Raw genomic sequence first — 10,755 nt, forward strand, 5'->3', positions numbered from 1 at the left:
TGAGCAACTTGGGCTGCCCAAGCTACCATGGAACGCCAAAAAAATAAGTTTGGGGCCGTCTATTTGTACCGATTATACAGTTGCTCAACCAGTGGAGGATTGCCACTCGCGTATTTAAAACAGATAAATAAAAACACTAAAATCTGATTAGTTTTGACTGTGACAACGTCCCAATGCGACCCAGCACGATCTAGAATAGAAATACCACCAAAAACAGTGTGATTTCTTTAACCCATTGTGAAAATATTAATAAACCTTTGTGGATAACTGAAAGGAAAAATAAACGCGTTCTTTCCACTTCCGGGTTGAGTGAAGACTAGTTTTGAAAGGCGTTTATAAATGAAAATTATTATTATTAAACCCTTGCACTGGAGTGGACACATTTCTGCACATCGACTGGCAGTGAATGAATTAAGAAAATGGAACATCTATCCTGAATGCATCATAAAGAAATCGCCACGGTTCTCCTCAGATTTCATTTGTCTTTCCGTTTCACCCTGCGTCTGACATCGCATCTCTCTGTAAACGGAAGAAGTTTAAATTACCATTTGCATACGTTCAGGTGACTAAATAATTAATTTTGTTTTGACCATGACATGACACTAACCGCTTGACCACTGGGCCTCATTTAATGATCTATTTGTAATTTCTTTTTTATGTGTACAATAAAACAATTCCCCTACGCTACAAAATAGTAAATGAAATGTATATTATATTATTATTATTATTATTATTACTACATGTATTATTAAATCGGTTGAAGTCCGACTGTTATGACTCCATTTCAACGCTAGAGATCACTGTTAATCCGTTCCTGGCTTTCTGGAACGAGATTGTCATGGATACTAAAACCCACTAAATATACATTGTGACTATAATTTGAGTTTGTTTGTAACGAGCACTACTTTTTACAATCACAAATTAACATATTTTGAAGATACTGTATGTTTTCTTCAAGGGGAGAACTTTGCGATTTTCAGCACAGTTAATTAGGGGCAGTTTTAAGGTTCCAAATGTTGAGGTTCTGGGTTCAAATTTCGGTCCGTGAGGAGTTTACGTGTTACCAAAAAAATGGAATATTAATTGTCTATTATAAATTATTCAAAGAATGTGAGTGGAAACAGTCTTTGGCTGGAGAGCCTCAAGTCAGCCAGGACAATTTCCAGTTAATGACGGCAAGCGCTATGGAACACGGAACTTCTCATTCCGTATTCTGGTAAATGCGTGAATGTTTTCAGCACGACGGCAATGACAAAGGGCTACGACGGTTTAGATTTTTTTACCCCAACTGCCTGTCATATATTAAAAAAGTCAATCCACCCGTTTTGGACTGCTGCGTATGAGCGATGGCGACCGCTTCTTTGTTTTCAAGGAAAGAGAATTTTCCTTGATCCAGCAGTATATCAGGTAACTTTTACAGGGAGATATAATTGGACATTTCTGGGTTGTTCTATGTGTTCTATGTGGATAAAGACGAGAACATATTCATGTTACGTGCTCGGCGGAGTGTCGAGTCAATTATTAATGTCCCTCTGAGGAGTCATTCACTTGCTTGAGTGACCTCATGCGTGGCGCTCAGGATGGTTTGGCCTAAAGGAGGAAGACCGGTGTGTCAAGGGGTCAGGGGTGGATTGGATTGAATTGGATTAGCCTTTTTTGGTCTCACAGTTAAGAAATTTACATTTCACAGCAGCAAAGTGATGGCAATAAGAGGAAAGGAAAAGAAGAAGTATAAAAACAAAATACAGGAGCTGCTGTAAAGACACAAAGAGTCATTCAATCCTAAAAACATCGTCTTTGTTGTATGGAGCAGTTCTAGATGAAAGAGGATAGAATCAAAGCATCCTTTTCACCAGTGATCAGGGACATCATGGTGAAATGTGCACGTCTGCTACAAGCTAAATGTTAGTTCGGATTAAATTACTTTTTGCATGCGTTCAGGTGACATAATTAATTTTGCTTTGACAATGATATGACACTAACCGTTTGACCACTGGGCCTCATTTAATTATCTATTTGTAATTTCTTTATACAATAAAACAATTCCCCTCAGCTACAAAATACTTAATGAAATGTATATTATTATTATTATCATGATTATTATCATGATTATTATCATCATTATCATCATCCTTATCCTGATTATTATTATTATTATCATCATCATCATCATTATCATCATTATCATCATCCTTATCCTGATCATCATCATCCTTATCCTGATCATTATTATTATCATGATCCCTATCCTGATTATTATTATTATTATTATCATCATCATCCTTATCATCATCATCATCCTTATCCTTATCATCATCATCCTTATCCTGATCATCATCATCATCATCATCCTTATCATCATCCTTATTATTATCATCATCATCATCCTTATCCTGATTATTATTATTATGATCATCATCATCATTATCATCATCCTTATCCTGATCATTATTATTATTATTATCATTATTATCATTATCATCATCATCATCATCCTTATCCTGATCATTATTATGATTGTTATTATTATTATTATTATTATTATTATTATTATTATTATTATTATTATTATTATTATTATTATTATTATCATCATCATTTTCAACAGTAGCCAAAATGGAACTGTATAGTGCCACTTAGCAGTTTTTTTGACAACGATACTAGTGCAGCGTGTTCTATCGGAAACAAATTCCTTGTGTGTCCTACATACTTGGCAATAAAGATGATTCTGATTCTGATTCTGATTATCATCATCATCATTATTATTATTACCATCATTATCATCATCATTATCATCATCCTTATCATTATTATTATTATCATCATCATCATCATTATCCTGATTATTATTATTATTATTGTGACTAAAGCCATCCGTGTTTAACATTTGCTGTTGACCAACGTTATTGTGAGCCCATAGTCACCCCAAATACAACAAACGAGATCGCAAAATGGACTCAGTTCATCGATGAGATGTTCACTGAGGAATTTGGAAGTCATGCGTGGGCAGCGTTTCAACATTTCTGCTTGTGTAATTTATCGACACCCCCCCCCCCCCCCCAAACCCCCCTTGGACGACTTTTAATCCAATTCCTAATTGTGTCATATGTATTGAAGGGCATTTAAATTTATAGGCGATGCAAAAAAAAAAAAAAAAAAAAAAAAAGTGATGCTACAAAAAAATGACCACGGTCTTTGCGTGCCAGGATGTAGCAACTTTCCTAACGCTGTGAATTAAGCCGAGGTCAACGGGGGAGATGTCACTGTTCAAGTAAGGGGTCAGAAAGAATAGCACCTAAACACTCTTTACCCCTCGGGTAACTCCTGCTTGGGACAATTGAGGGCACACACACACACACACATTCATACACACACACATACGGTGAAGTAAACATGTCGTTGGTGAAATACGAAAAGTTCCCCCTTGGGGAAGTTGGCCCAATGGCCTCGCAGGGTGACCCTTGTTACCCAGGTGATTAGATATTGCAATGCCTCATCTGCAAACATTTAGCAAACATTTAGCCAGTGTCAGCCACCGCATGGCAAACACGCCCAAGGGTGTGATTGAGGACGTGTGACGAATGTCAGTTTTTCTTCATTTCATCCGTCACAATTTTTCAGATGAGGAAAGGATGTCGTATGTTACGAGAAGCATGAAGTCAATGTGAGAGTTAGTTATTCCGGATTAAAAGTGCATATCTGCGTGACGTTTCCTCATGGTGAAATGAATCAGAATCAGAAAGCCTTTAAAGGACAACCGACACCATTTTTTTTATTTCCTAGCTGACATCAGAAAAACGTTTTATAGCATCTAAAATACCCAAAACACGCAGGCTAATATTTTTAGTCAAATGCAAAACACCAATAAAAATGAGTTAAAGTGTCCCAAAACTACTTCAAAATGACATCGGAGATGGCGAGTTTCAGAATTTCCCGCCCCCTTGTTCGTGACATCACGCCAGGATGTCTTGCCTTGCTCTAGAATCAAAACAATGGCTTCAGATTCGGAGAAGATGCTTTCTTGTTACTCATCCAGTTATGAATATGATTCAAATAGTTCTGAAGAGGAAAGCATAAATGTTTGCAATCGATTAAAGAAGTTATTCCGTGTCGTTTTGAGGCATCCGGACTGAAATGTAGCGTCCCAGAAAATGCACAGGATGGCGCCCAAGCTCTGTTGGAAATGGGCTGATTTGTCTGCTGGGAATTTGTGTCAACTAGTATCAAATAGTAGTCTTGGTGCAACATACAACAATTCACCATCGCGTTATTTATGTGGTTTCCTTCTATTTTCGCCATCAACACGGATCAACATGAAGTTTTCAGACCATACAAAGTACCCAAAATGCATTGTGTGTCGCTTTCTCGGTCAGTGGCGTTCCCTCCGTGACGTCACGTCAGGCATCGTCATCAACTCACAAGACTTCCTGAATATTCAGCGCGAGTCTTAAAACGTAAAATATAGCTACATGCGGTGGAATCTTTGTAAAATACGCTCAGTAGAAGTCATTTGAAGTTATTTTACAAATTATGGACACAATTCGTCCCGAGTTGTCGGTTGTCCTTTAAAACATTTTACCAGTTGCATTTGCAATGTAAAAATCCAAACGTGCAGCGATAAGGAAGATCAACGCTTCACTCTTCCAAACGTGCTTTTTTTTTTATCGCTTGTGCAAATTCCACCGAAAACATGATGGGGTTATTGTGGGCAGGACCACCACAAATCTTCAGGGAATGGCGCAAGAAAATATTTCCCGGAATTTGGGGGCCTAACTAAACCCCAGCCAGCCGCAGCTCATTTTGTCTTTAAACGCTAGCTCGGATTGAGATAACACAGGTATTTTTTTTTACTGCACCCCCCCCCCCCATTCGCTTTCTTACGGTTTCAACGAGAGCCGAAATGAAAACAATAAAAGACGACAAAGATGGCAGGAGCCGAGTGATGAGGATGAAAAGAGAAAATAAAGTCAAAGAGCGCTTTTTTGAGTTATTTGTCTGCCTCGACGTGATGATGCGCAGGGGCGCTTCCTGCGGCTCAGGTTTCAGTGTACCAATACCCTCGAGGGTGCGCGGACGGGAGGGAGGGTGGGGGGGTCCACATCCTGTGCCAACTCCTGACCATTTTTTTTTCTGACTAAGTAGTAAAGAAGATGAAATAAAACAGACTCAATGCATATAAAAAAGGGAGATGAAAACAATTCTGTCAGCTATCCAGACACTTTGGGGATCGACTTAGATGGAGGTGCTGCCCCCTTGTGGAAAGGAAAAAATAAACATTGCCAGAGTCAATGGCCAGCGCTTTATCAGCACCCAAGCATGAAAAAACAAAATCCGAACAAATTCGTGAAAATGTCGCTCTACATCATATTTTCAATTCCTGAAAAAAAATGATGAATGGCAGTGAATGAGCTAAACGTGTATGACGTGCACGCACACACATGCCGTTACAATCTCAATGTTTATGTGTCCCCCGCCTTGCATTTATATGAGCTTTAAGTCTCAGGGGGACCCTCTTGCTTCTTTTCAGGTGGTGTTACTTGACACTTTTCCTGTTGTCCCATGTCTGCACTTTGAGCAAAACGCGTGCATGTGTACTTTGGCGTTAACTTACCGCACCGCTTTTGGAAACTCAAAGGAGATGAGGATGAAAAAAAAGAGAAAGGAAAGTTCGAAAAAGACTCATTAGATGGCAAAAGTCTGGCCTTGTAAACACGCACAGAACAGCCGGAAGGGGCAGATGAGAGGCGCTAGTAGCACTTGGTTGATTGCCGCATCATCAAAATGTGTTTTTCAAAAGATGTAAGGCACCTAGCGGGGTTTTTTAAAAAAAAATTTCAAGGCTCGATCACCCACCGGTAACGACGGAGGCACACTGGGTGTTTTTGTATGTGAGCGCCGAGGTAAACATAGCTGAGGAAATTAGTGGGGGAGATGATATTGCAGATATTAGTGGAAGGGGGGGGGGAGGAAAAGAGGGGAATTTTGAGGCTGGGAATAAGAAAGCCAGAAAAGATGGCAATATATTAGAGAAGGCTGAGGGAAGGAGAAGCAAAAAAAAGGAAAGAAAGACCACCCGAAAGAGCTCTCCAAGATGCCAAGTCGGCTCTCTCTTGCAACGGCAATCGACCGACGATTGCATTCAACTGGGAGAAAACCCACAAAATTTAACACCGGATGATGCAAATGGTCAATGGAGACGCAACTTTTTTTCCTCTCACTACAAAAAAAAAAAAAAAAAAAACTGGAGCAGACTAAGTACAAAAAGTCCTCATTTAACGTCCCCCCCACCCCTCCCTAAAAAATATATGTAAAATATCTGATCAGAATCAGAAAGCCTTTAACTCATTCACTGCCAGACGTGCAAAACTGTGTCCACTCCACTGCCAGGGTTTTTGTCATTCTCACTTGAATTCCAGGACTGACAGAATCTGGACTTTTACAACTACATAAACATTCAAATCAGCGTTAGAAACCTAAGACTATCTTCTTTCATCAGAAAAAAAGCAGTTAATTCCTAAATAATATGGGTCTGGAGTTATATGAGCTTGAAATGAGGGTGGCTGTCCAAAATACAATACAAACATAGTGTCCACTCCAGTGCCAGGGTTTTTGTCATTCTCACTCAAATTCTAGGACCGACAGAATATGGAGTTTTAGGACTCCATAAACATTCAATGCAGCGTTAGAAACCTTAGACTCTCTTCTTTCATCAGAAAAAAAACAGTTAATTCCTAAGTTCTATGGGTCTAGAGCAGTGGTTCTTAATCTTGTTGGAGGCACCGAACCCCACCAGTTTCATATGCTCATTCACCGAACCCTTCTTCCAATGGCTGTGCCTACTAACTGCAGTCTAGACTGAGGGACGGACCTCTGTGGCGGAGGATCCACCGAACCCCTGAGACCGACTCACCGAACGAACCCCTAGGGTTCGATCGAACCCAGGTTAAGAACAACTGGTCTAGAGTTATATGATCTTGAAATGAGGGCGGCTGTCCAAAATACAGCGCAATGCAAACATATTGGTTTATATAGCGCTTTAACAATAGCTGAAGCTGGACCAAAGCGCTAACATGGAAAAAATAGAAATGCTGCCCCCTTGTGGAAGGGAAACATCACCAGAGGTCTGGACAGCGCTTCATCTGCACCCAAGCAAAACCAAAACCCGAACAAATTCAGGAATGGCGCTCTACGTCAATATTTTCAATCCCGAATAACTTCGGGAATGGCAGTGAATGACTTATAAGGAGCAACAATCTTGTAAAAATCTTTCAAATCCACAGACGCAACTGGCAAGGTAAATGGGCCTATTAGGTTGTAATAAAGAAGACAGGATTGCTTGAGGGCCTTTATAAAAACAGGCAGGGGCCAAGGGAACACGGAAGTGACCTGGCAGCAGTTTAACGCACACTCTCCCAATTAATCTGTCACTCACACACACACACACACACACACACACACACACACACACACACACACGCAAACACACGTATATGCATTCCCCGAGGGCGGTGCCAACTGCACCCATCAATTCCTGACCTGCGACCTCTTAACTAACCCTGTCGCCCGCACACCGACGACCCCCTGGTAGTGTCAGCCATTCAACCACCATTGACCGGACAGGCAGATATTTGCAGATGCAAAATCTTGGCAGGGATAACCACAAAACATCCGAAATGAGAAAACAAAGAAGCTAGGCGGTTAAACGAACAGAACACAACATACGTGACGCTTGTAGGTTGCCCCGCTTGGGTTGGGGGGGAGGGCTGTTTATCTTTTAGATTGAGTTAAAGGCGAGCCTCTTCCAAAACCCTCCGCATACCAGACAATATCACAGTGGCTGAGCTTTAGGACTATAAACAGACAAGCTTTATCAAAGAGCAGCGTGGCTCTTTAAAAACGCATCGGCTCTTTCTCTTAACTTAATTTACGGCCGTCTTACGCAATGAGCCTTTATTGGATTTAAGATGTTTGAATGTCTTATTCGGGTTGAAAATAGGGGTGGTTAAAGGGGGCTGGGGGGGGTCTATTGATGTGGTGGTTAGGACTCCATTTCCGTGTTTGTCTTACGCTCACAGGCTCATTGGAATCTATTGGAGAGTAAATAAAGTTACATATATCATACGTTTTATACTTGATTTTTATGTTTTGTACTATGTACAGTTGTTTTTCCTGAAATATTTATGAGTAGTTGTACAGTTCAGTCTTTTGTCATTTTTTTTGTTGTATAAGCAATCCTTTTTTTCTTCTCGACCTCCCCCCAACCCCACCCCTTTAAATTCTGTTGCTATAGATTGCAAATTTCCCCACTTGCAGGACTATTGACCCATTCACCGCCATTGACAAATGTATTTGTGAATTGAAAATATGACATAGAGCGCCATACACGAATTTGTTCGGGTTTTTGGTTTTAATGCTTGGATGCTGATAAAGCGCTGGCCATGGCCTCTGGCAATGTTTTTTTTCTTTTCCACACGGGGGCAGCATTTCAATGTTTTCCATGTTAGTGCTTTGTTCCAGCTTCAATACCGGTTACTGGTAAATATTTTTTGTTTACTTATTATAATCATCACAGTTTTTCAAAACAGTTCAAACTATGCTTTCCTTATGCTGGAAAGTCAACAAAGTTTGAATGCGATCACAGGCCATTTTTGGAGCTTGTTTTAGAACACCACAAGCGGTCTTCCATTATGGTCCAGAAGAGCTATCTCGACTTCCTTATGTCTTTTCACGGCGGGACTTTGACGCCAACTAACCAATAAAGCTAAAAAGAAAAAAAAAGGGGAAAAAATGCACCGACTCACCCTTTGAGGAAGTTTGTCAGGGGTTCAGCATCCAGGAAAGTAGAGTTGCTTCACACATGACATCTCTTCGCTGTCAAAGTGTGAAAATGAAATTATCTAGTGTATCATCAAACATTAAAAAAAAGCGTCATAAATTATACTCACCCTTCAATCTGATGGCACCCGAAGGACACAGAGGTTTTCTTCTACTTCTCACGGCATACTTATTTTATTGGACAAAGACATTTTGTAGAGTATTCCTGCAAGTCCTATTTCCTGTTTTATCCAGCTGGCTGTCAATACATTTTTGTTCTTGACAGCACCAGTACATTTCTCTGTCTATATAAATACAACCAAAATTATAAGCTTATTTTCCGGTGTATAAAGTGCACCCAAAAGCCTTCATTTTCGTCCAACGATGATCCTGTGCCTTATACGCCGGAGCGCCTTATATGGGAAGTAATGTTGGCAGTGTAGACGGCAAGGTTAAAATATCCCATCAATCAGGCTTCACAAATAACCCGCACAAGCCATCTGTACATCTGATGCAAAAAGCTAGCAACCCAGCTAAAGAGAACACAATTGATGAGGAACTAGGTAAAATTATCGCAGAGAAAGCACCTACAAGGATCATTCTTCAAGATGGTGAAAGGAGAAGGCTACATTCCTCGTCAAGTGTTTAATGATGATGAAACCGGCCACTCCATTCCATCAAGCCATCGACGACCATCACAAAGGCCAATAAAACAACTTTTTTTTAATACAGTACAGTTTATATCTTTAATTATAATACCATAGCACATTTATTATACATAAATAAGGAATATTTTGTGTAGTTTTAAGGCTTTGAAAATTAGAAAGTAGAAAATTAAGTTTTAAGGGCACCTGGGAACGGATTATTCTCATTTTAATGGTTTCCTATGGGAAATTATTTTTTTGGGATGCACACTTTTCACCTTACACACTCTGTGTGGGAACCAATTAAGTTTGTAAGCCAAGGTATCACTGTATATGGAAAACGTTTGAAAATATACCATTCATTGGGGGTGCGCCTTATACTCCGGTACACCTTATACACTGGAAAATCAGGTATACAATTTTTTATATTCAGTGAAGGAGCATGTTATACTCAGGTGCAACTTATACAGTAAAGTCTCGTTATATGGATATTCAAGGGAGTCCGAAAAAATATCGATATAACCGGGACTATCGATATATCCGACCCTGTTTGCATGTAATTTTCTCCGTGCGTGCATAGAAATAGTATCGATATAACCGGGACTATCGATATATCCGATATCGATATAACGAGACTTTACTGTATATGGAAAAAGTTGGGGGTGCGCCTTATACTCTTGTGCGCCTTATACACAGAAAATAATGTTTTGTTTTCTTGGTTTTTTTTTTATGCAAGACCACATTCAGTAGCAACATTGAGATTCATCCTGATGGAAATTGTGTGTTATCGTATATAATTGTTTAAATCGAGGTATCACAGCTCGTCATGTTCAAAAGAGATTTGCGAGAGAGAGAGAGAGAGAGAGACAGAGACAGAGAGAGACAGAGAGAAAATCCAAAGGGGGGCAAATGAAATGGTGATTCACGACTGAGAGACAGCATGCGTCTTGGTCATCAAAGAGCCCGTAAATCAGGACCTCGTCACCAGATGCCTTCACGCTGATAATAACCAGTCACCCCTTTTACCTTCTGAAGTCCAAAAAGGGAAAGAACGAAAGCCCAAAAGCCTTCACTCTTTATCTTCTCTCAACGCATATTCCGTGAGAAATCTCCTTGCGTGAGTGGCGAACCTCGAAGGGGTAGAGTTGGGCCCGTTTTGCGAAGATCTCAGAGGTGACATTCCTGCCTGTCAGAGCAATGGCCTCAAGTTTAAGATAACACGGCCACGGTGAGCTACGGGTAGGAATTGATCCCCCCCCCCTCCACCAACTCCCCCCTGTGGCCGGTAAAAGGGTCT

This window comes from Hippocampus bargibanti, linkage group LG20 (genome assembly GCF_051943395.1).
Source record: "Hippocampus bargibanti isolate YZ-2025 linkage group LG20, ASM5194339v1, whole genome shotgun sequence".
Taxonomy (NCBI): Eukaryota; Metazoa; Chordata; class Actinopteri; order Syngnathiformes; family Syngnathidae; genus Hippocampus; species Hippocampus bargibanti.